The 27,439-nt window shown below is 40.6% G+C and overlaps 1 long non-coding RNA gene and 1 pseudogene across 2 annotated transcripts; one reads left to right on the top strand and one right to left on the bottom strand.

Annotated features, from left to right (window-relative positions):
* Positions 1 to 806: 806 nt before the first annotated feature.
* On the bottom strand, positions 807 to 21,670 carry LOC309860593. The gene is made up of 3 exons (XR_014309472.1): positions 21,217 to 21,670; positions 2,893 to 3,322; positions 807 to 1,576 (listed from the first exon to the last, which is right to left on the bottom strand). It is a non-coding gene; the product is annotated as an uncharacterized lncRNA (long non-coding RNA).
* A 1,645-nt stretch (positions 21,671 to 23,315) lies between these two features.
* LOC309860577 (eIF5-mimic protein 2 pseudogene) lies at positions 23,316 to 25,088 on the top strand (annotated as a pseudogene). Its single transcript has one exon. The product of its transcript is annotated as an eIF5-mimic protein 2 pseudogene (transcript).
* The last annotated feature ends 2,351 nt before the right edge of the window (positions 25,089 to 27,439 follow it).

Genomic DNA, 27,439 nt, shown 5'->3' on the forward strand with positions numbered 1-27,439 from the left:
CCCAGGGACCTGGGATGGAGTCTTTGGGGCTCTTTGCTCAGTGGGGATCCTGCTTCTCCCTCTGCCTGCTGCTCCCGCTGCTTGTGCTCTCTTTCTCTCTCATTCTTTCTCTCTGACAAATAAAATCTTTTAAAAAAGATAAATGAGCTCAGACCACTCTCTTGTTTATTTTTTATTTTTTAAAGATTTTATGTTTATTTATCAGAGAGGAAGCACAAGCAAGGGGAGTGGCAGGCAGAGGGAGAAGCAGACTCCCTATTGAGCAAGAAGCCCAATGTGGGACTTGATCCCAGGGCCCCGGGATCATGACCTGGATTGAAGGCAGATGACTGAGCCACCCAGGCACCCGCCCCTCCCAGACTCTCCTGTTTAAAACTCTCTAAAGACTTTTCACTGCAAATAGAATAAAATCCAGTTCCTTATTTTGGAACTTACAAAGTCTAAATGACACAATCCTGAACCCTCCTTATACTGCTGTCCTCTCTGCTTGGAAGGTTCTTCCCACAGATCTTTGCCTTGGGGACTCCTCAGCATTTAGGTCTTGGTTTGAATATCGCCTTTAGAAACAGTTTTCCTAGGATTTTCAACCTGCCTGGTCTTTCTCTTTGTTGTTACCTGACATCTTTTCTCCCATTGCCTTTTCACTATCTGAAATTTTATCTATGTGTTTACTTGTTTACTGCTGGTCTAGCTCCATTGGGATGCAAGCTCTAGCACCACAAAGTAGATGTTCAATTAACATTTGCCTAATAAATCACTTATTCATACCACAATATAAATGATTGACAGGTACTCCAAGTATCTCATTTTTCTTGGGCATTACATTTTAATTGGGATCAAAGCTTTAGGATCAGGAAAAAGCAAGCTGGAAAGATTTTAATCATCAATTTACTGACCGAGGAGAATTTCTTCACCACTCCCCTGAAAAATCATCCCTCTCTTTTTATAGGCCACCCCCATTTTCTGTCTGTACTTGCTTCTGGATCCCCTCCAACCTTCCTGGGAGGTTCCCTCAGAAATCTGTTCTTCCCTAGTTGAATCCACCCCCTACCCCCAACCTTAATAAATGTTTGAACATCTGGGCTGACAGATTCTTGTTTGCAGAAACTACACCTTGGCAACTCTTGTCAGAGGCAACGTCAGGTTCTGGGGGTCGAGGAAGCCCTACTCAGCCTGCCTCTCTCAGCGGTTTTCAGAAGCCTACTGCCACCTCAGCGTTAGCTCCTGGCCTGTCCACACCCTCATTCTTGCCTACCAGCTCTGCTGAGCCCATATTTCCTGTGCCTTTCCTGGCCTGTACCTTTGCTTGTCTTTCTGCTGGCTGGATGCCTAATTTTGGCTCCTGCTTCTCCGTTTCTGGAAACACTCCACCGTTACCGCTGCTGCAATTCTGCCCCCTCGTAGCTGAAACTGGAAACACATCTCTGATTGGAACCACAGCACTCGGATTTCTACTGCCGCTAGCTTCCATCATTCCCAGAAGGACACAGGTGCTGGAGAATCTCTCCACTCATACGGGCTTCAGGAGAACTGGCTGTCTCTGTGGCATGGTGACAAGGTGACAGTCAAGATATTTCTGTGAAAAATCAAAGATATTTCTGTATTCAAGTCACACTATCCCCATCATCCCATCAATGGTATGTTCTCCCTTTTTTCCTCCCTGTCCCTTGTTCACGACAAGGATGGCAGTTTCTCTCAGGGCTGGCATGAGAATTTGGTAACTCTTCAAATTAATGGATATTCTGTAAGTGTCCAACGTTTACTAAGTGAGGGTGGAAAGAAACTAGTTTTCTCTTAATAAAAATTACTCAAACTAAGGGATTTATAACATGTAATTTTCTAAACCAGAAAACATCCTGGGAAGGATAATTTTCTTCATGCTCCAGCAATAACCATATATTTATTTTATATAAATTATATAAATATATATTATATAAATAAATTTATATTTATTTTTATATTATTTAATTTATACAATATGTATGGGGGTGGGGTCTGGCTTCTTTCCTCAGCATTTTTCTTCTTCTTCTTTTTTTTTTTTTGTAACCTCTACACCCAATGTGGGGCTTGAACCTACAACCCAGAGATCAGGCATCACACACTCTACCAACTGAGCCGGTTAAGTGCCCCTCATTCTGCGTATTTTTTGCTTTTTTTTGTTGTTGTTGTTTAAGAGAGGTAAGTGGGGGAGGGGCAGAGGGAGAAAGAGAGAGAGAGAGAGAATCTTAAGCAGGCTCCACACCCAGCATGGAGTCCCATGTGGGGTTCAATCTCACATCCCTGAGATCAACCTGAGCCAAAATCAAGAGTCAGACACTTAACAGACTGAACCACCCAGGATCCCTCATTCAGCATGTTTTCGACATTTATCCATGTTATTGCATATAATTGTTCTTTTTTGTGCTGAATAGAATTCCATCGTATAGATGTAGCATAATTTGTTTATCCATTCTCCTATTGTTCATACTGTTCCCAGATCTTTCCAGGCTGTTGTGAATGAAGCCACTCTTTGTGTACAACTTTTCATGGATGTATGTTTTAATTTTTCTAGGGAAATTACTTAGAATTCGCTGAGTCACAGGTATATATTTGAGTTTACTAAAAACTGCCCGTTTTCCAAGGTGGTTGTGTCACTTTACTTTTTTTTTTTTTTAGATTTTTATTTATTTATTTGAGAGAGAGACGGTGAGAGAGAGCATGAGCGAGGAGGTCAGAGGGAGAAGCAGACTCCCCATGGAGCTGGGAGCCCAATGTGGGACTCGATCCTGGGACTTGGGATCATGACCTGGGCTAAAGGCAGTCGTCCAACCAATTGAGCCGCCCAGGCATCCCGTCACTTTACATTTTAGGAGATGTATAAACCTATAAAATGCAGGTAACAAAATAACTTACCCTCACTATCTTTTTCTCAGTAGGAGAAGTTCATCAGCTGGGGCATCGAACTCCAGGAAACTGTCAGCTGGAAGGTATTGGAGCTGGAGGCTCATCTTTTAGTTGTTAAGCACAAGTTGCACAATCAGGTCACAAAATTAGTCACTCCAGATTGGTCAGTTCTAGCAAGGCATGACTTTATTTTTCCAAAACAAAAACAAAAACAAAAACAAAAACAAAAACAAAAACAAAAAAAAGCTGTGTGCTTTTCATCAGTTCCATAAAGGTGAAATCCCAAGTTAAGTGGTAACAATATTTCAGATTTATTCCAGTGATGTTTTCAGTGTCCCCTCTGGATCACTGCTGGGAACATTCAGATCACATGGGTGTGTTTCTCATATTGTTCTTCTTGTTCTAGGAGATGGGGATGCAGACACCTTTACTGCATCACCTGAAATATATAATACTTTTTAGTTATAACAATTTTTTAAAAAGCATAAAACTAATACACAGTTTAATACATGATTATAAGGCAAACACTGCAGTAATCACCCTCCATGAAAAAAGTCGATACCTCACCGTCACTCCAGAAGCCATTCGTAGGCCCTTCGTAAACACAAATCGTCTCCCTCACTACAAAGTGTAACCACTCCTGACTTTTACATTCATTGTTACCTTCTTTTTTTTTTTTTTTTTTAAGATTTTATTTATTTATTTGACAGTGAGAGAGGGAACACAACCAGGGGGAACGGCAGAGGGAGAAGCAGGGCCCTATGCTAAGTAGGGAGCCTGACAAGGGGCTCAATCCCAGCATCCTGGGATCATGACCTGAGCCAAAGGCAGAAGCTTAACCAACTGAGTCAACCAGGTGCCCCCTTGTTACCTTTCTTTTATTTGCAGTTTTATTGTCCAACTATGCATCCTTAAACACAATAGGGTTTATTGTTTTATAAAATATGTCTTCAGTTCTTTAAATATTAAAGTTTCCCTTCACCTCTTTTCTCCCCTTGCAATTTATGTATTTAAAAAACTGGATTGGGGTGCCCGGGTGGTGCAGTCAGTTAAACACCTAACTCTTGGTTTCGGCTCAGGTTGTGATCTCAGGGTTGTGAGATCGAGCCTGGAGTAGGGCTCCATGCTGACTGTGGAGCCTGCTTGCCCTCTCCCTTGCTCTTTCTCTCTCAAATAAATAAATAAATAAATCTTAAAAACAAAACAGAACTAGATCACTTATCTGTAGAATTTCCTGGAATCAGGCTCTTGTTGACTATAACTTCAAAATGTATCTATTTATCATTAACCTCTGCCCTCTATACTTCCTGCAAACTGATAGTTGGGTCTAGATATTAAAGTTTGATTTCTTGGGGAGGAAGAGTCCTTCGTCGTTGGTGATGTCTTCTTCATAAGGAAACCCATACTGTCCAGGTAGCTCTCTCTTTGTGTTGCCAACAGCCACTGCAGCCTGATTCATCAAGGGTTGTGAAATGATGATATTCCAATTCTATCATCTCTTCTTAATTTTATTGTTGAGATGCATCTAGATGTGTTTATACTTTCTATCATTATTTATTTGGCTATCTAGTGACATAGCTATGGGAAAGGCAAGATCCACTTTTTTCTTTTTTTTAAGTGAGCTTAATGTGGGGCTTAGAACTCACAACCCTGAGATCAAGACCTGAGCTAAGATCAAGAGTCAAGCACTTGGGTACCTGGTTGCCTGGGTGGATCAGTCATTAAGCATCTGCCTTTGGCTCAGTTCATGATCCCAGGGTAATGGGATAGAGTCCCCCATCAGACTCCCCACTCAGCAGGAAGCCTGCTTCTCCTTCTCCCACTCTGCCTGCTTGTGTTCCCTTTCTTGCTATATCTCTCTCTGTCAAAGAAATAAAAATCTTAAAAAAAAAAAAAAAAGAGTCAGGCACTTAACCTACTGAGCCACCCAGGCACCTCAGGCAAGATCAATTCTTGAGTCTTTTTATTTACCAGTTTTCAAGGTAAAGAGTTGGTGCTCAAGCATCCTTCCAAGATGACCAAATGTTTCTTTAACACTATTATGAAACACATGGATTTAAATATATTTTTATCTTAAAATGACCCATCTTTGGTCAACAGGAATGTCTTCAAATTAGATTCCAAATCCTTTTAACATGACTTTATCAATCTTTTTTTATTCTATCAATTTTTGATAGATTTTTTTCCATATCCTCACCAACATTTTTTATTTATTGACTTTTAAAATTTTTTTTAAGATTTTATTTACTTATTTGACAGAAAGAGATCCTAAGTAGGCAGAGAGGCAGGCAGTCAGAGAGAGGAGGAAACAGGCTCCCTGCTGAGCAGAGAGCCCAATGCGGGGCTCAATCCCAGGATACTGAGATCATGACCTGAGCCAAGGCAGAGGCTTTAACCCACTGAGCCACCAAGGCACCCCCACTGACTTCTAAAATTTTTGATAGTTTTTTTTCTTTCTTTGGTATAATGTAATTTTCCAGACTCATCATATACATTTTCTTAGTCCTAGATCAGCCTTTTCCCCCAAAAGCCTTACTATTATTATTATTATTATTATTATTATTATTATAGTAATCTCTACACCAAACATGCAGCTCAAGCTCTTCTGACTGAGCCAGTCAGGAGCCCCTGTTCTGTTGGGGTTTTTTAGTGGGAAATGATATTTCAAGGCCACATTTGGTTCTAGGGTTATTCATTGCTATTGGATTGGTCATTGTTTCTTTTCTTCTGCTTTCTTTCTCTTTCTCTTCCCTTTCCTTTTTCCCTTTTATTCTTCCTTCCTCCTTCCTTTCTTTCTCCCTGCCTCCTCTCCTTCCTTCTTTCTTTCTTTTCTTCCTTTTCCTTCTTTCCCTCCAACCTTTTAAAAAATATTTTATTTGTTTGTTTATTTGTCAGAGAGAGAGAGAGAGAGGGAGAGCACACAAGGAGGCAGAGTGGCAGGCAGAAGTGGAGAGAGAAGCAGGTTCTCTGCTGAGCAAGGAGCCTAATGGGGGACTCGATCCCAGGACCCTGGGATCATGACCTAAGCTGAAGGCAGCAGCTTAACCGACTGAGCCACCCAGGCTTCCCATCCTTCCTTACTTTTTTGATAAAATATTTCCTGAGTCATACTGATACTTTCAATTCAAATTCAGAGCTATAAGATTTTTACATGACTTCTAATATATCTCTTCTACGTGATATATTCCTTTTGTACGACCTTCTAACTACATCTGTACCTTATTTTCCCCTCACTAAAATTCTGCTTCACAAGGACACTGGAGATAATAGAACTAGAATATCACATAGTTTCTCATTTGTTTTATTCCTCTTTTAAACTTTTTAAGTCAGGTTTATTGAAGTGTATTTAACATATAGTAAAATTTACCCTTTTTAGGTGTACTGTCTGATGAGTTTTGGCAAATGTATGGAGTTGTGTAGTTATCCTCACAAGCGATAGAACACTACCCGCTCAGAGTCAGTGTGAGAAGGACTAGACAAGGGCTTGAAGAGTGGAAGGCGTGGTTCCTTGGGGTCATCTTTGAAGGCTTGCTACATATCACATCAAGCTTCCATCGAGGCCCTTTTCTCATTACACATACTCTCCCAGGCAATTTCATCTAATTCTTTTCCTTTAATTACTGGCTCATGAGAACTCCCACATCCATATCTCTTGAGCTCTAGGCCTAACATACAGAGATTACCTCCTGGAGGAGCCACATTATCTTTTCCCAAACCTGCCTCTTCCCTCCATGCCCTAGCTTGGTTATTACCAGTTACCACTGATTGGTTTTTCATCTCAGACCATCACCCTCACCCCTCTGTTCCTACCGACAACAGATTTCAAGTCTATCAATTACCTTTTGAAATATGTCTGCCCTCTGTCCTTCCTGCTGCACTTTGCTGAATTTGTGCTTTTTGTTTCTCTAGCCTCTGCTTCCAGTCCAATGCTTCCCTCCTCCCCCTCGCTGCCCTCCGCCTCACACACTTTCACCTTCTCATCTCTTACCTTCTTCCACTCTATCCTCAATAGTCTGCAGAGTTATATTTCTTTTTTTAAAAAGATTTTATTTATTTGACAGAGATCACAAGTAGGCAGAGAGAGAGAGGGGTGGAAGCAGGCTCCCTGCTGAGCAGAGAGCCCGATGTGGGGCTCGATACCAGGACCCTGGCATCATGACCTGAGCTGAAGGCAGAGGCTTTAACCCACTGAGCCACCCAAGCACCCCTGCAGAGTTATCTTTCTTTCTTTCTTTCTTTCTTTTTTTTAAGATTTTATTTATTTATTTGCCAGAGAGAGAGAGAGAGAGAGTGAACACAGGCAGGCCGAGTGACAGCAGAGGCAGAGGGAGAAGCAGGCTCCCCGCTGAGCAAGGAGCCCCATGTGGGACTCCATCCGAGGACGCTGGGATCATGACCTGAGCCGAAGGCAACCGCTTAACCAACTGAGCCACCCAGGCGTCCCCAGAGTTATATTTCTAAATATAAATCAGACCATATTATTCTGCTAGCTAAAATTCATGAATGACCTGTCACCATTTATAGGATAAATTCCAAACATATCTGAATCCTATCTGGTCTTTTCCACATTCCAAAATATACTTGCACTTCCCCCAAAGAAGCCATGAGTTTTCCTTCTTGCATATGGTTCTTTTCTTGGTACATCCTTCCACACTTCTCTATCCATAAATTTCTACTTCTTCAGGATAAAGAGCAAGAGTTTCTCTTCTCTGAAGCCTGCCTTGATCTTCTCAGACTGACTTAGGATTGTTCTCCATCTGCTCTCATTTTATCTTTTATGTAACTCAGTTATATTGATTGATATAATCCTCACTACTCCCTGTACCTATTCTGGAAAAAATGCTTCCTTAGGAATAAGAACCACATTTTATTGATTGCTTGACTGATTTTAAGAACCACATCTTTTTGGGGCACCTGGGTGGCTCAGTGGGTTAAAGCCTCTGCCTTCGGCTCAGGTCATGATCCCAGGGTCCTGGGATTGAGCCCCACATCGGGCTCTCTGCTCGACAGGGAGCCTGTTTCCTCCTCTCTCTGACTGCCTCTCTGCCTACTTGTAATCTCTGTCTGTCAAATAAATAAATAAAATCTTTAAAAAATTGGGACGCCTGGGTGGCTCAGTTGGTTAAGCAGCTGCCTTCAGCTCAGGTCATGATCCCAGCGTCCTGGGATCGAGTCCCACATCGGGCTCCTTGCTCAGCGGGGAGCCTGCTTCTCCCTCTGCCTCTGCCTGCCATTCTGTCTGCCTGTGCTTGCTCTCTCCCCGTCTCTCTCTCTGATAAATAAATAAAATCTTTAAAAAAAAAAAATAAAAAAAATAAAAAGAACCACATCTTTTTTAGTTGTGCATTTTCTTTTTTTTTTTCAAAGATTTTATTTATTTATTTGATAGAGAGAGATCACAAGTAGATGGAGAGGCAGGCAGAGAGAGAGAGAGAGATGGAAGCAGGCTCCCTGCTGAGCAGAGAGCACAATGCGGGACTCGATCCCAGGACCCTGAGATCATGACCTGAGCCGAAGGCAGCGGCTTAACCCACTGAGCCACCCAGGCGCCCTAGTTGTGCATTTTCTTTTTTTTTTTTTTTTTTTTTTTTAAAGATTTTATTTATTTATTTGACAGAGAGAAATCACAAGTAGGCAGAGAGGCAGGCAGAGAGAGAGAGGAGGAGGAAGTAGGCTCCCTGCTGAGCAGAGAGCCCAATGCGGGACTTGATCCCAGGACCCTGAGATCATGACCTGAGCCAAAGGCAGCAGCTTAACCACTGAGCCACCCAGGCGCCCCCCTAGTTGTGCATTTTCATTGCTAAGAAGGAGACTGGCTATATTGGTTAGAGTCTTCTATCAATAGTGGAAGACTGAGATCCGATCAACTTAAACCAAAGGGGATTTAGAGAAGGGATATCAGTTCATAGAGCCAATGGGAAGAATGGTGAGACTAGAAGTAGGAAGGGCACAGGGCTATCCTTGAGAGACAGGAAACAGAAGTGGAGAGAAAATCTCAAAGCTGGAACAAATGGAATGAAGTTCAACTATTTTCTGTCTCTTTGGGCAAAGTTCAAGAAGGAATATCCAATTATAGCTATGCCCCTGCCTAGCCATGACAGCGAGGCCCCTGATAAGTCCCATATAACCAGCCAATGGAAGTGAGGTAATTTCTCTCTCTCTTTTTTTTTTTTTTAAAGAATTACTTATTTTAGACAGAGATGGGGGGCATGAACAGAGAACAGGGTGGAGGGACAGAGGGAGAGAGACAGAATCTCAAGCAGACTCCCCTACTAAGCACAGAGCCTGACAGGGTGCTCAATCTCAAGACCCCAAGATCATGACTTGAGCCAAAACCGAGAGTTAGGTTCTTTTTTTTTTTTTTTTTTTTTAAAGATTTTATTTCTTTATCTAACAGACAGAGATCACAAGTAGGCATAGAGGCAAGCAGAAAAAGAGGAGGAAGCAGGCTCGGAGCATAGAGCCCGATGCGGGGTTTGATTCCAGGACCCTGGGATCATGACCCCAGCTGAAGACAGAGGCTTTAAACCCACTGAGCCACCCAGGCACCCTGGGTGAGGGTTAGGTTCTTAACCTACTGAGCCAGCCAGGTGCTCCTTAACCATGTTTTAAAATTAGTTTTTAAAATGTCGATTGTTTTTATTAACATATAATGTATTATTTGCTCTAGGGGTACAGGTCTACCAATCTTCGGACTTGTATACCTCACAGCACTCACCATATCACATACCTTCCCCAATGTCCATAACCCAACCACCCTCTCCATATCTCCTTCCCCTCAGCAACCCTGTTTGTTTTGTGAGAATACGAATCTCTTACGGTTTGTCTCCCTCCCGATCCCATCTTGTTTCATTTTTTTTCCTTCCCTACCCCCAACCCCCGACGTTGCATCTCTACGTCCTCATATCAGGGAGATCATATGATAATTGTCTTTCTCTGATTTACTTATTTCACTCAACATAATATCCTCTAGCTCCATCCACGTTGTTGCAAATGGCAAGATTTCATTTCTTTTGACGGCTGTATAGTATTCCATTATATATATGTGTGTGTGTGTGTGTGTGTGTGTGTGTGTGTGTGTGTATCACAGCTTCTTTATCCATTTGTCTGTTGATAGATATCTAGGTTCTTTCCATAGTTTGACTATTGTGGACATTGCTGCTATAAACATTTTGGTGCATGTGCCCCTTCAGAACACTACATTTGTATCTTTAGGGTAAATACCCAATAGTGCAATTGCTGGGTTGTAGGGTAGCTCTATTTTCACTTGTTGAGGAACCTCCATGCTGTTTTTCAGAGTGGCTGCACCAGCTTGCATTCCCACCAACAGTGTAGGAGGGTTCCCCTTTCTCTGCATCCTCTCCAACATCTGTCGTTTCCTGACTTGTTAATTTTAGCCATTCTGACTGTTGTGAGGTGGTATCTCATTGTGGTTTTGTTTTGTATTTCCCTGATGGAAGTGAGGTAATTTCTTGAAAGGAATACAATGATGTTAGGAAGGGAAAATGGATACCTGGTAGCTAAAAAGATATTCATCACACTAGCACATAGGAAATGTTCAATAAATATATTAATTTAAATTAATAATTTAATTTAAAACATTATTTAAAATATTAATTCAAATATTTATTAATGTAAGCTCTTGGTCTTAATATTAATCTAATATTAATTTAGAATATTAATAAATATTAATAAATAAAAATTAAAATATTCATTTAAACTTTAAAAAATATTAAACTATTAATTTAAACTATTAATTTAAAATATTTTAGGGGCACCTGGGTGGCTCAGTTGTTAGGTGTCTGCCTTCAGCTCAGGTCATGATCCTAGGGTCCTGGGATCCCTGCTCAGGGGGACGTCTGCTTCTCCCTCTCCCACTCCCACTGCTTGTGTTTCTTCTTTCACTGTCTCTCTCTCTCTGTCAAATAAATAAATAAAATTTTTTTAAAAATAAAAAATAAAATATTTTAAATTAAAAATTAAAAAATAAAACAATTAATTAAAAAGAAATATAATTAATCAATAAATATTTTAAATCAATGAACGAATACTTGAACCTTTACTTCCTGCCATACTAAACTGCAGCCATTCACCAAATGTCTCAAGACAACCTCTTATTTCCCCACATTTACAAGGGCTGCCACCTTTTTTTGGATGGCTTCTCTCCTCTTGTCTGCCTACGAATGGGTTTGTTCTCTACGAGTCACCTTAAGTGAAACAGCCTCTTAGGAATGTTCCATGTCCTTTCTCCAACTTGTGCTCTTCTAGTATATTTTGTGTTCCTCTGTTTCACTGCTTCACTGATTGTATTCTGTTATATATCAGGCTCCCCCAGAGTTGGTTCCTGTTGTTTGTACCAAAAGTATCCTTATGGATACTTTTCCCCTCTCCTACACTTTACATTTTTTTTATTTAAGAATCCGATTATTTTAATTTAAGATTATACTTTTTTTTTTCCAATAAACACTATCCCCAATGTGGGCCTCAAACTCACGACCCCCAGATCAAGAGTCACACGCTGATCTGTACTCTCAGTACAAACTGAGCCAGCAGGTATCCCTACATAGTTTGGTTTTTTCCTTAAGATTTATTTATTTATTTGAGAGAGACAGAGAACACGGGGAGGGGAAGAAGTAGAGGGAGAGAGAATCTGAAGCAGACTCCCCGCTGAGCACTGAGTGGGGAGCCCCGCATGGGATTTAATCCCAGACCCTGAGATCATGACCTGAGCAAAAATCAAGAGTCAATGCTTAACCACTGAGCCACCCAGGCATCATGGAAGACCTCTATAGTCTTAAAATTCAATTTCCAGGGGTGCCTGGGTGGCTCAGAAGGTTGGGCCACTGCATTCGGCTTAGGGTCCTGGGATCAAGGCCCACATTGGGCTCTCTCCTTGGCGGGGAGCTTGCTTCCGCCTCTCCATCTGCTTGCCTGTCTGCCTACTTGTGATCTCTCTCTGTCAAATAAATAAATAAAATATTTTTAAAAAATTCAAATTCCAGTGCTGTGGGTTTGGCTACTACACTCCCATTTTTACCAGTTTGGTCATTGAACAACCAATTTTATTTATTTTATGTATTTTTTAAAGGATTTTATTTTTGAGTAATCTCTACACCCAACTTGGGGCTTGGACTCACAGTCCCAAAATCAAGAGTTGCATGCTCTCCTGACTGAGCCAGCCATGTGCCCATGAACTACCGATTGGAAATCTTGTGCTGAGTCCCTAAAACTAACTATTAAACTATAGAACCTCATGATATTGTAAGTTGTGGCCCATCTTTTTATACATATCCACAAGTATTTCTTGCACTAAGAGGGCTCCATGGAAGAATAAAACCAGCTTTCTGGATAATTTTTATTCCTATCTTCAGGAATTTACATGTAGATTGTATTTGGAGAGACAAGCATTTAAATAATTTAACAGAAGCCAAAACATGCATACACAAACACAGGCTACATAGCTCTTGTGAAACATTGTTAAAAAGTCACTTCTCTAAGCACCAAAAATACGCTTTCTCTCATTTCCAATTCTCACGATGTCTGTCAGTGTGATGTTCATGAAAGGGGCTTGATTAACAGTGTTTAGTTGAGGGGCGCCTGGGTGGCTCAGTGGGTTAAGCCGCTGCCTTCGGCTCAGGTCATGATCTCAGGGTCCTGGGATCGAGTCCAGCATCGGGCTCTCTGCTCAGCAGGGAGCCTGCTTCCTCCTCTCTCTCTCTCTCTGCCTGCCTCTCTGCCTACTTGTGATCTCTCTCTGTCAAATAAATAAATACAAAATCTTAAAAAAAAAAAAAAGACAGTGTTTAGTTGATACTCTGGTATAGAGAAATTGGTTGATGATATCAAAAAGGACCCTAGGAGAGATTAAGAAAGAGAAAATGAGTTGTAAATAAATATGTTGGAAAATGTCACATACTAATCGATGAGATAATGCTTACTTGACACCTTAAAATTTCAGCTTGAGAGTATGCCTTATCTATGTTTTTAAGTATAAACAATATTGTCCCAGTGCTGACTCAGAGGGATTTTTGTCTTCCTAAATCACCTATATTATGTCCTTGAGCACACTAGGTTTTCCTGAATGTCTCCAAGGATGTCCAGTTTGTTATGCCTAGAAATTAAATTAGTTTGGGAATGTAGCATAAAGGATTAGGGTTCTATTTAGAATTTTTCTATTTCTTTATTTAGTTTTTTAAGATTTTGTTTATTTATTTAAGAGAGAGAGAGAGAGATAGAGTGGACCATTGCGGGGAGGGGCAGAGGGCAAAGCAGACTCCCTGCTTAGCAGGGAGCCTGACCCAGGACCCTGGGATCATGATCTGAGCTGAAGGCAGATGCTAAACCAACTTAGCTACCCAGGCACGCCTTTCTTTCTTTCTTTCTTTCTTTCTTTCTTTCTTTCTTTCTTTCTTTATTTATTTATTATTATTATTTTTTAATGACAAACATTTCGAGAGAATTAAACATATTTTTTCAGGAAGAATGTTTTTCATTAAGTGTTTTAAGATTTAAAAAATCTCTTTTGGGGCACCTGGACGGCTTAGTTGTTAAGTGTCTGTCTTCAACTCAGGTCATGATTCCAGGGTCCTGGGATTGAGCCCTGCATCTGGCTCCCTGCTTGGCGGGAAGACTGCTTCTCCCTCTCCCACTGCCGCTGCTTGTGTTCCCTCTCTTGCTGTCTCTCTTGCTCTGTCAAATAAATAAATAAAATCTTAAAAAAAAAAATCTCTTTTAAACCCACCAAAGTCAGGTGTGAAATAGAGGAAATGAGTCATTAGGAAAAGGAGGTAATTTTTGCAACAAAAAGTGTTACATACACTTCTAATTTATTTGAGGTTTAGAAATTAACTCTTTCTTCTTCTTCTTTTTTTTTTTTTTAAGATTTTATTTATTTATTTGACAGAGAAAGATCACAAGTAGGCAGAGAAGCAGGCAGAGAGAGAGAGGAGGAAGCAGGCTCCCTGCTGAGCAGAGAGCCTGATGCGGGACTGGATCCCAGGACCCTGAGATCATGACCTGAGCCAAAGGCAGCGGCTTAACCCATTGAGCCACCCAGGCGCCCCAACTCTTTCTTCTTTTAAGTAACTCACTACACCCAACTTGGGGCTCAAACTCTTGACCCCAAGACCAAGAGTCTCATGCTATACAGACTGAGCCAGTCAGGTGCCCCAGAAGTTCCTTCTTTGTGGTTAAAATAGAAGGCTTCTATTAAAAATCTAACAATCTAGAAAAAAATAGGAAATGAAAAAAATGTTTAAATCTTTTAAAATGTAAGGTGTGTCATTGATGGACAAAATGCTTTTGTGGGATAGAATGGCATAGGAGACCTACAAGTCTGATAATTACCTGGCTGCACACACCCAGACATCTATTTTTGAAAACTGGTGGAAGCAGTTTCACTGCAGATGCCTGAATAATTTTGTGATTATGTAATGCCCTGGTTAATTTCAGAAATCACTCAAAGCAGTGTAAGGGATTAACAAAGTAACCAAAAAAGATCAAAATGTAAAAGGGTCATGCCCAGATATGTTTTTTAATGCTCAAATCTGAATCTTTGACTTTTATCCTCTCCTCTTTCTAAGCTGCCAAACTGGCTTTTCTGGAGGCAGGCCTGGTCTGGGTGAGTGACAGTTAGTGATATTTCTGTTTGGGTAAAATCTCCTTTGAGTTTTGGTCTCCTTGCTCCCCCACTCCTTAACTCTTTCTCTTTTCTTCCTTTTTTATCTTTTATCTTCATACTGTGTCCTTTTGGCTTTCTTGGTTCCTCTGGGCTCCATGTTTGCTCTCTTCCATGTTTCCCTCCAACTCTTTCTGTCCCCACTTGTCACTTTTCCCATGGCCGGCTAGTTCCACTCCTGTTTTCCTACATGAAGTGTTTAGGAGGTGTCCTGGTGTGGGAAAGTAAACAGCAAACTTGACTTTTCAACTTCCCTGGGCCAAATATTACTTAGTGTGACAAATCTTAACAAATAAGCATAATTATTTATTGGTAGTGTGTCTTCTAAGGATACATAGGACATATAAAATGTGGGTGGCTCTCACACCCTGTGGGGTCACTATAATGAACGGAAAAAGGCAGAGCAAAAATGGAAAACAACAAGTGTTGGCAAAGATGTGGAGAAATTGGAACCCTCGTGCCTTGCTGGTGGGAATATAAAATGGCACAGCTGCTATGGGAAAACAGTTTGGCAGTTCCTCGAAAAGTTAAACAGAATTACCTCATTACTCATCAATTTCACTCCTAGGTAAATACCCCAGAAAATTCAAAGTAGAGACTTGTACAGATTCTTGTACACTAATGTTTGTAATAGTATTAGTCACAATGACCTAGCGGTGGAAACAACCCAAATTCATCAATTGATGAATGGATAAACAAAATGTGGTACATACATACAATGGGATATTACTTAGCCACAAAAAAGAAGGAAATTCTGTCACATGCTACCACATGGATGAGCCTTGAAAACATTATGCTAAGAGAAATAAGCCATACACAAAAGGACAAATATTGTATAATTCCATTTACACGAGTAATCAACTCTTGGAGAGAGAAAGTAGAAAAGTGGTTGCCAGGGGTGGGGGCAGCAGTATGCAGGGCCAGAAGGGGAATCAAGAGGTTAGTGTTTAATGGGAATAGAGTTTCTGTTGGGGATAATGGAAAAGTTCCAGAAACAGATAGTGGAGATGGTCGCACAACATTGTTAAGGTACTTAATGCCATTGAATTGCATACTTAAAAATTATTACAATGGTAGGGGCATGTAGGTGGCTCAGTCAGTTAGGCAACTGACTCTTGATTTTGGCTTAGGTCATGATGTCAGGGTTGTGAAGTCAGGCTCCACATGGGGCATGGACCCTGCTTAAGATTTTTTTCTCCATCTGCCCCTCCTCTCCTCTTAAAAAAATGATTACAATGGCAAATTTCATGTTATGTCTATTTTACCACACATACACAAATGTAGGTGGTTTGTGGCCAGCCCAGAATGGGCTCCACTAAAGTACCTTTTCCTAATAAGGGCCAACTTAGGGCCCAGAACTGGCTATGTGTCTGCTTCAATTTCAAAGACCTGGAGGAGGTTGAATCTCTCTTCCCAAACCTCTGCCTGAAGCGGGAATTACTATCATCACTTAGTTATTTTCATAGAGCAGTCCCAAGAAAGTACTATTTAATAAGACTTAGGACTTTGGGAAAAACACAGAGTTGTGCATTGTAACTGGTGGTTATATGGGATTTCCATAGAGTTAATATATTGGAGAATTAAATTTTTATTTTTTTATTTTTTTTAAAAGATTTTATTTATTCATTTGACACAGAGGGATCACAAGTAGGCAGAGAGGCAGGCAGAGAGAGAGAGAGGAGGAAGCACACTCCCTGCTGAGCAGAGAGCCCGATGCGGGACTCGATCCCAGGACCCTGAGATCATGACCTGAGCCGAAGGCAGCAGCTTAACCCACTAAGCCACCCAGGCACCCGGAGAATTAAATTTTTAAAAACCCAAACTTTCACTTTTATTACCAAAACACCACCTGGTTGTTATAGAAAATTTAGAAAATAAAGGTAACGAGGAAATAAAAGTCACTTATAACCCCATCATCCAAAGAGAGATAACTGTAACATTTTGGTATATATCCTTTCAATAATTTGCATTTCATCTATATTATATATATGTATGTATCTGTGTATAGTGTATAGATATGTATATGCACTTATGTTTGTGTATAAACTGTTTTTTTTGTGTGTATATATGTATATGTATATGTATATATATGAAATATATATATATAATGAAATTTTATAACCTCCTCTTTGAATTTAACAATGTCTTCATACAAGTAGTGGTTAAAATTTGGATCTGCAGGACGTTACTTTTGTTTAGAAGCTCACTTTGTCACACAAGTCCCTTAGCTGCTTTGGTGGAGCAGTAAATAAATAGAAAAGTCTCCCAGGCATTATATTATGTGAGGAAAACAGGACTGTGTTTGGCAATTTGGTCCCCTCATTCAGATACATGTTTAGGTTGGAGCAAGTCAAAGACATAGCTGACTCCTTGAGAAAAAATGGTAGATGGAGCCTCAGTGGTTTGTCTCGGTCTGGTGGCCGTGTGTAGCTGGTAGAGTCATTTGCAGAATTACCAGTCAGCCCTCAGAGCCTTTTGTTCAAGTTCCTTAAAATAGACATCCCTATTGGGGGATTCTTCACACTAAGAAAATAGAGATTGTTTCAGGCTTTTGCTTTTCTTTTGGTAATTTTGTCTTACACGCGGGAATAATGTCTACAGCTCAATTTGAATTTTCCTCCATAGGAAAGCGGACTGTTGGAAGGCCCTGACCAAACTCAAGTGTGGAAGCATAGCAGCAGGGGCAGGGGAGGAATCAGAATAAAGGTGATTTTCATGGCAGCTTTCTTTGTTTGATGTACCTAATCAGTGAGTGTGGCTGGAGCTGTGCACACATTGGGACAGGAGCTGGTTCAAGGTGACTGACGTCTCACCACGGAAGTCCTCTGTGGGGAAATGAGTTGGCTTTCTTTGGAGACTGTGTACCTCCAGGAAGCAATCCGTGGCTGCCACAGATTGACCTCATGCTGTATGCATTCAGTTCAACCCTCCTACAGATTTGCCCCCTCTGTAACATTTTTTCCTCACCCTTCACAGCACTGGTTCCCTATCTTTCAAGGCTCAGCTTAAGAGCTACCTTCTTACTCAGGGTTTCCCTGACCATCATATCTGTTCTCCATCGTGGACCCTATTTGTTTCCTTCCTTGAACTCACAACCCAAAGTTTAAGAGTCATATGCTTCTCTAACTCAGCCAGCCAGGCGCCCCAGGGGAATTTTTTTTTCTAAATCTAGAAACTTTTTATTTTTTAATATGTAAATAAATAAATGAACTTATTTATGATAGGGAGAGAAAAGGAGAGAGGAAGGGGGAGAGAGAGAGAGAATCTCAAGCAGGCTCCACACCCAAAGCAGAGCCTGACATGGGGCTTGATCTCACATCCCTGAGATCATGACCTGAGCTGAAATAAAAAGTTGGACCCTTAACCGACTGAGCCACTCAGGCACTCCTATTTTATTTTATTTTATTATTTGTTATACGTAGGCTCCACACCCAGCATGGAGCCCAAGTTGGGGCTTGAACTCACGACCCTAAGATCAAGATCTGAGGAGACCAAGGGTCAGATGCTTAGCTGACTGAGCCACCAGGTGTCCCTAATCTAGAACTTTTTTTTTTAAAGAACTTTTTTTTTTTTTTTTAAAGAAATGAATAATATAGGAGGTCAGGGGCCCCTCATTGCAACTTTCTTACTCTGTTGACTTTTTCTTGACCCAGCGTACTCTTCAGTCGCCTTCACGTTGCTGGTTGTTGTGCACGCAGGGAAGGCATGCTATTTGTGTTTCCTCCACCACTTCTTTTCATCTCCTTTACTCCTCTTCTTTTCTGGTCTATTACCTCCTCTGCTTGCTTCTATGGTTATTCTCTTTAATGCCTCCCCCTTCATTTTTCTTGGACTCACTGTATGATATATTTAAAATGTCTTGATTCCAAAGATATTAGAAAGCATAACAAAATATACACGAGTGCACATATGTGCAGCTGTACCTATAGACACAAATTGACTCATAAACTGGGGCGGAAGGAAAGCTGGCATGGAGGCACCCACTTCCTCATGGAGCCCATCTCACCAAGTCTATAGCCATCTCCAGTCAGGCATTCTAAGGCCCCAGATGTTCTTGCTTTACTTGTTATGGGCTGAGTATGCCCCATGATTAAAGCTACCTCTTCTATCAACTCCCGTTAAGGACAAAGGCAGAGTTCACTACAAGGGACAGTGTACTAGTCTGCTAAGGCTGCCGTACAAAATACCACAGGCTACATGGTTTAAACAGCAGAAAATTATTCCCAGTAGTTCTGGAGGCTGGGGAGTCCAAGACCAAGTTGCCCATAAATTCAGTCCTGGTGAGAGTACTTTTCCTGCCTTGCAGACAGCTGCCTTCTTCCTATGTCCTTACACGGGCTTTCCTTGGTTTATGTGTGTGGAGAGACATCATCTCTCTCTTCTCCTCATCCAATCCTATGGATGAGGACTCCATCCTTATGACCTTATTTGACATTAATTACATCCTTATAGGCCTTGTCTCCAAATACAATTACCTTGGAGGTTAGGGCTTTGACATATGAATTTGCAGGGCTGGGGAATACACAATTCAGCCCACAGTGGGCATGAACTGGATATGACTGTGTGCTGTGCACTTTAGGGATTTTGTAGATCATGTTCTCTGGTTGTGCATATTCTACTTGATTTCTCAATTGTCGCTTTTAAGTCTTTTTTAAAGATTATTTATTTATTTATATGACAGACAGAGATCACAAGTACGCAGAGAAGCAGGCAAAGAGAGTGGAAGAAGCAGGGCTCGATCCCAGGCCCCTGGGATCATGACCTGAGCCAAAGGCAGAGGCTTTAACCCACTGAGCCACCCAGGCGCCCCGCTTTTAAGTCTTTAGTGAAGACTTTATAGTGAATAGCAAATTTAACTATACAACAAAGCAAACAAGTTGAAATTATATTATTAATATTTCTATTTGTAATAAAGGAGTGTGTAGTCTGCATTTTTTTTTTAAAGATTTTATTTATTTATCAGAGAGAGAGGGGGGGAGAGAGCGAGCACAGGCAGACAGAATGGCAGGCAGAGGCAGAGGGAGAAGCAGGCTCCCCGCCGAGTAAGGAGCCTGATGTGGGACTCGATCCCAGGACGCTGGGATCATGACCTGAGCCGAAGGCAGCTGCTTAACCAACTGAGCCACCCAGGCGTCCCTGTAGTCTGCATTTTTAAATAAGTAAACCCTATGCCTAACATGGGGCTTGAGCTCATGATCCCAAGATCAAAGGTCACATACTCTACCGACTGGGCCAGCCACAGGTAACCCTGTAGTCTTGTATTTTTTAAAGATTTTATTTATTTATTTGAAAAAAAGAGAGCACAAGTGGAGGGGAGGGGCAGAGGGAGAGGGAGAAGCAGACTCCCCACTGCGCAGGAAGCTCCATGTGAGTCTGTATCCCAGGACCCTGGAATCATGACCTAAGCTGAAGGCAGACACTTAACTGAACCACTCAGGTGCCCCTGTAGTCTGCATTTTTAAAACGAAAATAAAATTGATTAAATGTGGCTTGATTTTCACTATCATTATGTGCCAGTAATTCTGAACAATGCAAGCAATAACCTACTCATCTAAAAAGTCTTGCTCTTGGTTCTAAAGATTTGCTGTGGTTACTGGTGAAAGATTTTAATAGCCTCAAACTGACACATTTTTATTAGTTATCCTTTAATAAACCTGGTATTCTACATCGAGGTAAAGTGGTAGAATTCAGTGATGCCGCGGACTCCTAGAACACATGGTCTCAGCTATATGCATTTGTTTCAGGAGTAAGTTCATAGAGGCTCAGAATGATCTTAGCTCCCTTCTCGCTCAGTTCTTGTCTCCAACCTTTGTGTTATTACATATTCTGTGTTCAAACAGTAGATTTTAAATAAATAATGATAATACTTTATAGATAGTAATAATTATATAGACAAACAGAATTTGAATTACTTCATTTCTGCATTTGAATCACACTTCATTCTCCCTTTTGCAGGTAGTTCAATTTTATTAAAATTTACCCAGTTACTGGACAATTATTTACACAAAATATTATTATGTTAAGGTATAATTAAGGGATCAAAGTTCAGGTTGGTAGGTATGTATAAAATCTTTCAAATAAACGGTTGTGCTTTTTCCTTTCCTTTCCTGTACTGTAATATTTATCTTATTTAATTTTTAATTTTTTATTTATAGGAATGCATATATAAAGTTCAGTAGAGAAAATTTGTTATTGTCTCTTTCTTTTCTGGTCATTATTGTCATTCAATTTCTTGATTGTAAAAAAATGATCCATTTGTGGTTTCAAAAATGCCCACCCCAACTCTTGTCTCCTAATCTTCTTCCCACTTCTCCCTGATCTTTTATCCCTAATTCACTCACTCCTGCCATTTTTTTGTTTACTTTTTTTTTTTTTTTTAGTAATCTCTACCCCTCCGTGTGAGGCTCAAACTCATGACCCTGAGATGAAGAGTCACATGTTTTGCCACCTAAGCCAGGCAGGTGTCCCAAATTCTTGAGCACAGAAATTTAGCTACCTTTGTGAATAAAAGAAAGGCATCTGTGAGTGTCACAGAGTTAAAAGGAAGGGAGGAGTACACCTGTGAAGGGGTCAGAATTTTCAAGGAGTGAATCCAAAGGCCAGCACTGAAGAGGGACAATGACGTGGGGTAAACAAGACGAGGCTAGGAGACCCACCTGCCCTTTTCCTGTTGGTAGTTTCCATCCTTTGTCAAACGGAGGTTAGATTCTGTGAGGGAGATAGAAGCTTCCTTCTAATCCAGTTACCGCAAACCCCTTGGAGAGCTGTATGTGTATGTTTCGCTTTCTAGTGTCCTCAGGAACTCATCTCCTAGGGCATAGTTTTAGGCTAAAACTGGTTTTTTCAGGTCAAAAAAAGTCAAACAGTTGCAATTTCACGGTTTCAAGTGTTCCTAGTTACTGGTCATGATGATTATGATGAAGACCATCTTTCGATTCTCTAATATCAAGATATTCTTTTGGTAGGTCCAGCAGGTTTCTGGCCCTGGATACAGACTCAACAGAGGGCCTCACCCTTTGCAATGGGAAAGATCTCTATAGAGATACATGGTTACAAGGAAAAAGGAAGTTCATTGTGTAACTTTAAATTCCATTCCTATTACCAGACCACGTAGTTACGGAATATTACAAATACTTCTTCTTTTTTTTTTTTTTTTTTTTTTTTAAGATTTTATTTATTTATTTGACAGACAGAGATTACAAGTAGGCAGAGAGGCAGGCAGAGAGAGAGAGAGAGAGAGAGAGAGAGAGAGAGAAGCAGGCTTCCTGCGGAGCAGAGAGCCCGATGCGGGGCTCGATCCCAGGACCCTGAGATCATGACCCTAGCCGAAGGCAGCAGCCCAAACCACTGAGCCACCCAGGCGCCCCAAGATTTAATATTTTGTGATCCTTTCTGGCCCAAATAGCCTCTTTATCCTTTTTTCAAAAATGATTTTATTGGGGCGCCTGGGTGGCTCAGTGGGTTAAGCCGCTGCCTTCGGCTCGGGTCATGATCTCAGGGTCCTCGGACCGAGTCCCGCATCGGGCTCTCTGCTCAGCGGGGGGTCTGCTTCCCTTTCTCTCTCTCTGCCTGCCTCTCTGCCTACTTGTGATCTCTCTCTGTCAAATAAATAAATAAAATCTTTAAAAAAAATGATTTTATTTTTTAAGTAATCTCTACACCCAGTGTGGGGCTCAAACTCACAACCCTGAGATGGAGAGTCACATGCTCTACCAACTAAGCCAGCCAGGCATTCCACAGAACAGCTTATTTATCCTAGTGGTGACACAGCCCATATAAACTTTTTAAAGATTTATGTATTTATTTGAAGAGAGAGAGAGGTAGGTGGTGCAGAGGGAGAGGGAGAGAGAGAGAATCTCAAACAGACTCCCACTGAGTACAGAGCCCAATGCAGTGCTCCATCCCATGACCCTGAGATCATGACATGAGCTGAAATCAAGACCCGGATGCTCAACTGACTGAGCCACCCAGGTTCCCCACAGCACCTTTAACCTTTTTTAAAAAGGTAAAAATTTAACTAAAAGGAAGTCTTTTCTGGTTTTACTTACAGCTCAAAGGAAAAAAGATTAAATCATATCATGCTTAATATGTATTTTGAAAGATCGAGTTTTGTAGTTTGATCAGTCACTTAAAAAATTCTTTAGATTTGTAGTTTTTTTTTTTTTTAAGATTTTATTTATTTATTTGCCAGAGGCAGAGGAAGAGAGCTCAAGCGAGCACAGGCAGACAGAGAGGCAGGTAGAGGCAGAGGGAGAAGCAGGCTCCCCGTTAAGCAAGGAGCCCGATGTGGGACTTGATCCCAGGACCCTGGGATCATGACCCAAGCCAAAGGCAGCCGCTTAACCAACTGAGCCTACCCAGGTATCCCTAGATTTGTAATTTAATCTTTCTTTGAATTTCCTGGGGTTTTGGAACTAATGGTGGGTTTTTTTTTTTTTTTTAAGTAGATTTTATTTACTTGTCAGAGAGAGAGAGAGAGAGTACCAGCAGTGGGAACAGCAGGCAGAGGGAGAAGCAATCTCCCTGCTGAGCAAGGAGCCCAATGCAGGCTCAATCCCAAAACCCTAGGATCATGACCTGAACCAAAGGCAGATGCTTAACAGACTGAGCCACCAGGCATCCCTCATGTGATTTTTTTTTTAATTCCACAGTGCATTAGAGTTATTACATAAATTTATGCTTGTAACATAAAGGATAATGATTGATTGATAAGTATGCTAAAAATACTAAATGCATTAAATAATTAGAATTTTAGTATCTAGGCAGAGGAGACACCGCCGCAGTTGCCGCCACCTCGGGGATTTCTGGCTCTTTCCTCTTCACCTTAAATTCGGGTGTCTTTTATGAATAATCAAAAGCAGCAAAAGCCAACGCTATCAGGCCAGCGTTTTAAAACCAGAAAAAGAGATGAAAAAGAGAGGTTTGACCCTACTCAGTTTCAAGACTGTATTATTCAAGGCTTAACTGAAACTGGTACTGATTTGGAAGCAGTAGTAAAGTTTCTTGATGCTTCTGGAGCAAAGTTTGATTACCGCCGTTATGCAGAAACACTTTGACATTCTGGTGGCCGGCAGAATGCTGGCCCCAGGTGGTATGCTGGCAGATGACATGATGCGGACAGATGTCTGTGTGTTCGCGGCACAAGAAGAGCTAGAGACCATGCAAGCATTTGCTCAGGTTTTTAACAAGTTAATCAGGCGCTACAAATACCTGGAGAAAAGTTTTGAAGATGAAGTCAAAAAGCTGCTGCTGTTCTTAAAGGGTTTTTCAGAGTCGGAGAGAAACAAGCTGGCTATGTTGACTGGTGTTCTTCTGGCTAATGGAACACTTAATGCATCCATTCTTAATAGCCTTTATAATGAGAATTTGGTTAAAGAAGGGGTTTCAGCAGCTTTTGCTGTAAAGCTCTTTAAATCATGGATAAATAAAAAAGATATCAATGCCGTGGCTGCAAGTCTTCAGAAAGTGAGCATGGATAACAGACTGATGGAACTTTTTCCTGCCAATAAACGAGCGTTGAACACTTCACAAAGTACTTTACAGAGGCAGGCTTGAAAGAACTTTCGGAATATGTTCGGAATCAGCAAACCATAGGAGCTCGAAAGGAACTCCAGAAAGACCTTCAAGAACAGATGTCCCGTGGTGACCCATTTAAGGATATAATTTTGTATGTCAAGGAGGAGATGAAAAAAAACAACATCCCAGAACCCGTTGTCACTGGGATAGTCTGGTCCAACGTCATGAGCACCCACCGTGGAGTGGAACAAAAAGGAAGAGCTTGTAGCAGAGCAAGCCATCAAGCACTTGAAGCAATACAGCCCTCTACTTGCTGCCTTTACTACTCATGGTCAGTCTGAGCTGACTCTGTTACTGAAGATTCAGGAGTATTGCTATGACAACATTCATTTCATGAAAGCCTTCCAGAAAATAGTGGTGCTTTTTTATAAAGCTGAAGTCCTGAGTGAGGAGCCCATTCTGAAGTGGTATAAGGATGCGCATGTTGCAAAGGGGAAGAGCGTCTTCCTTGAGCAAATGAAAAAGTTTGTAGAGTGGCTCAAAAATACTGAAGAAGAATCTGAGTCTGAAGCTGAAGAAGATGACTGAATTGTGAAACTACACCCTCAGTAAAGTAAACAGGAGTTGTAGATAAAATGTCATGTCTCATGTGTCCTGGTTCTTACATCTTCCTACCTCCCTATATCAAGCATGATATAAGGGCTTTCATGGCAAATTTTATTTTAACTGTTTCTATGGAAACAGTTGGGTTTAGTTTCTAAAACCATGTTTTAAGTAGCTACAGGAGCTATAGATTTGAATCTAATGTTGCATTAGTCTTTTCAGTTATCTTCTACCTCCTGTATTTTCTATTGTAATAATGTAATTTAAGGCCTTCCACAATGAACAGTTCACTTTATTCCCTAGGTTTTCTATATAAACAGTTTTCAAGATATGATTTGGTTAAAAATAATTTGTTATAAATATTCTGTTTGCAAATTAAACTGTAAAAGTAAAAAAAAAAAAAAAAGAATTTTAGTATCTAAAACTGTTCATCAGGGGACGCCTGGGTGGCCCAGTTGGTTAAAACTGTTCATCATGCATGTTGGGGTTCTAGACAATATTTTCAAAAATATGCAAAATACAGCAAGAATATGTATACTGCTAAATAAAAGAAACTGGAAAATCTGCCTAACATGATCATCTTTGCTCTTCCTTGATCACAGGGATGTGAATAAGAATACAGATTTTAAAGGATTGTTTCAATCAATAAAAAAACTAAAGCCAGATGGCCTATCAACTCAGCAATGTTTAGTGCAGGAAAAGGCTGTATACCTAGCTAGGGACTTGAGGATGGGCCTAAGGTGATACGTTTTGAAGTCTCTGAAACCAGAGTTTAGTGTGAAATAGGGCATTTTATATGAATATACAACTGAAGATATGATGTTGGGGATCAAATGCAGAACGAATATAAATAACCCTATAATGCCGTAGAGCTGTTTAGGTTATGAACCACCATCACACTTGGGAAACTGACACCATTCAACTCTTCACTGGATATTCAAGGGGAATTTTGTCTGAGTCTACATTTCTTCTGCTTTTTGATGGAGAATCATAATTTTCACATTTCTTTTATACCTTACTTACTTTCGGATTTTTTTCTCTAATGCCCTCTAAATCAGTATTTTGGGAAGAAGTTTCCAAATAGTAATGGCATATGTTTAAAAAAAAAAAAAAAAGACAACAGGCTCAAAATGGAGTCACTTGTGTTAAGACCATGTCACCAAACTGAAACTCAATACCTAACCTAATTGCAGTTTCAATCTCCCCCAGGAATATAATCTTTAACTGGTCAGTCTGGAATTTACTGGTCAGCAGTAGTGAGGTAATTCATTTGAGAGACCCCTCCAACACCCCCCTCCCCGAAAAAAGATGAGGTAATCCATTTTTTCCTTGTCCTTGCCCCCTTCTGTCTGTAGAAGTCCCCTATTTTGTGTAATAATTTGGAGCTTCTTTCTATTTGCTGTATGGGATGCTGCCTGATTCATGCATAAAGCCAGTGTGATCCTTAAGTTTATTCAGCTGAATTTTGCTTCTTAACACACATTAAGCTTAATTTTACAGAGATATTCCCACAAGATCTCTTACAGAGACATGCATGAGACCTTTTCGTTTTGTGAAATAGGGATAGAGTAAAGAGTTTTTAATAGGGAACACTTTTTGGGAATCTCAGGAAGTCTGGGTGTCATTTTCCTGTGATTTTGGAACTCTTTTACTTTTAGAGTCTAAAATTTACACGGACAGTGCCCTCAACAGTCTGCCATTCCCAGAGATAGCTATATATTTATTTATTTTTAAATTTAAATTCAATTACTTAACATATAGTGTATTATTAGTTTCAGAGGTAGAGTTCAGTGATTGATCAGTCTTATATAACATCCAGTCCTCAATACATCACGTGCCCTCCTAAATGTCCATCACCCAGTGACCCCATCCTCCCATTCCCCAGAGATAATTATTTAATGTTCATTCATTCTTTCTAACCACAGTATCAAAACAAAACACAAAAATATTTGGCACACCAATCTCTGGCAGACAAAAGGCTAGTGAAATTATGAAACAATCATCTCATGTTGCTAAAATATTGTAAAACAGCATTTAATCTTATGGTTGTTAAATTCACTCCTGGCTCTATACTTGCTTTTTTTGTTTCTTGGTCTTTCCACATTTTTTTCTTAGAGTATATTTAACACACAATGATATGACATCATATGGCTCTGTAATTAACTTGGTAACTAAGTACACACCAATTGCAGCCACTGAAGACAGCCAAGTCTGAAGACATCAGCTGTTTGCCTTGACACAATCTTTTCCAAAATATGTTCCATGGCTGTTAAAGGTGTTCCTTGGAAGAAGGTTTCTTCAGTCAAAGAAGGTTGTGGAACACTTGATTAAACAAAATTCAACAGCCTTCTCGCTGAAGCATTTCTCAAAGCCTTCATTATATTTATGTGCAATGAGAACCTCTAAGAGTAGGTTACAAGACTTTTTTTTAAAAAGATTTATTTATGTATTTGACAGAGAAAGAGAGAGAGAGAGAAAGAGAGAGAGAGTGATTACAAGTAGGCAGAGAGGCAGGCAGAGAGAGAGGGAAGCAGGGCCCCGCTGAACAGGGAGCCCAACTCGGGGCTTGATCCCAGGACCCCCAGACCATGCATGACCTGAGCAGAAAGCAGAGGCTTAACCCACTGAGCCAGCCAGGCGCCCCAGACTTTTTTTTTTTTTTTTTTTGAGGAGCATCCCATAAGACTAATATTTAAACCGCACACACAAAAATGTAATTTTGAGGCAGTTTATGTGGACACTTTTGTCAGTTGCTTTCCC

The sequence above is a fragment of the Mustela nivalis genome (genome assembly GCF_964662115.1).
Source record: "Mustela nivalis genome assembly, chromosome: 2".
NCBI classification, from domain to species: Eukaryota; Metazoa; Chordata; class Mammalia; order Carnivora; family Mustelidae; genus Mustela; species Mustela nivalis.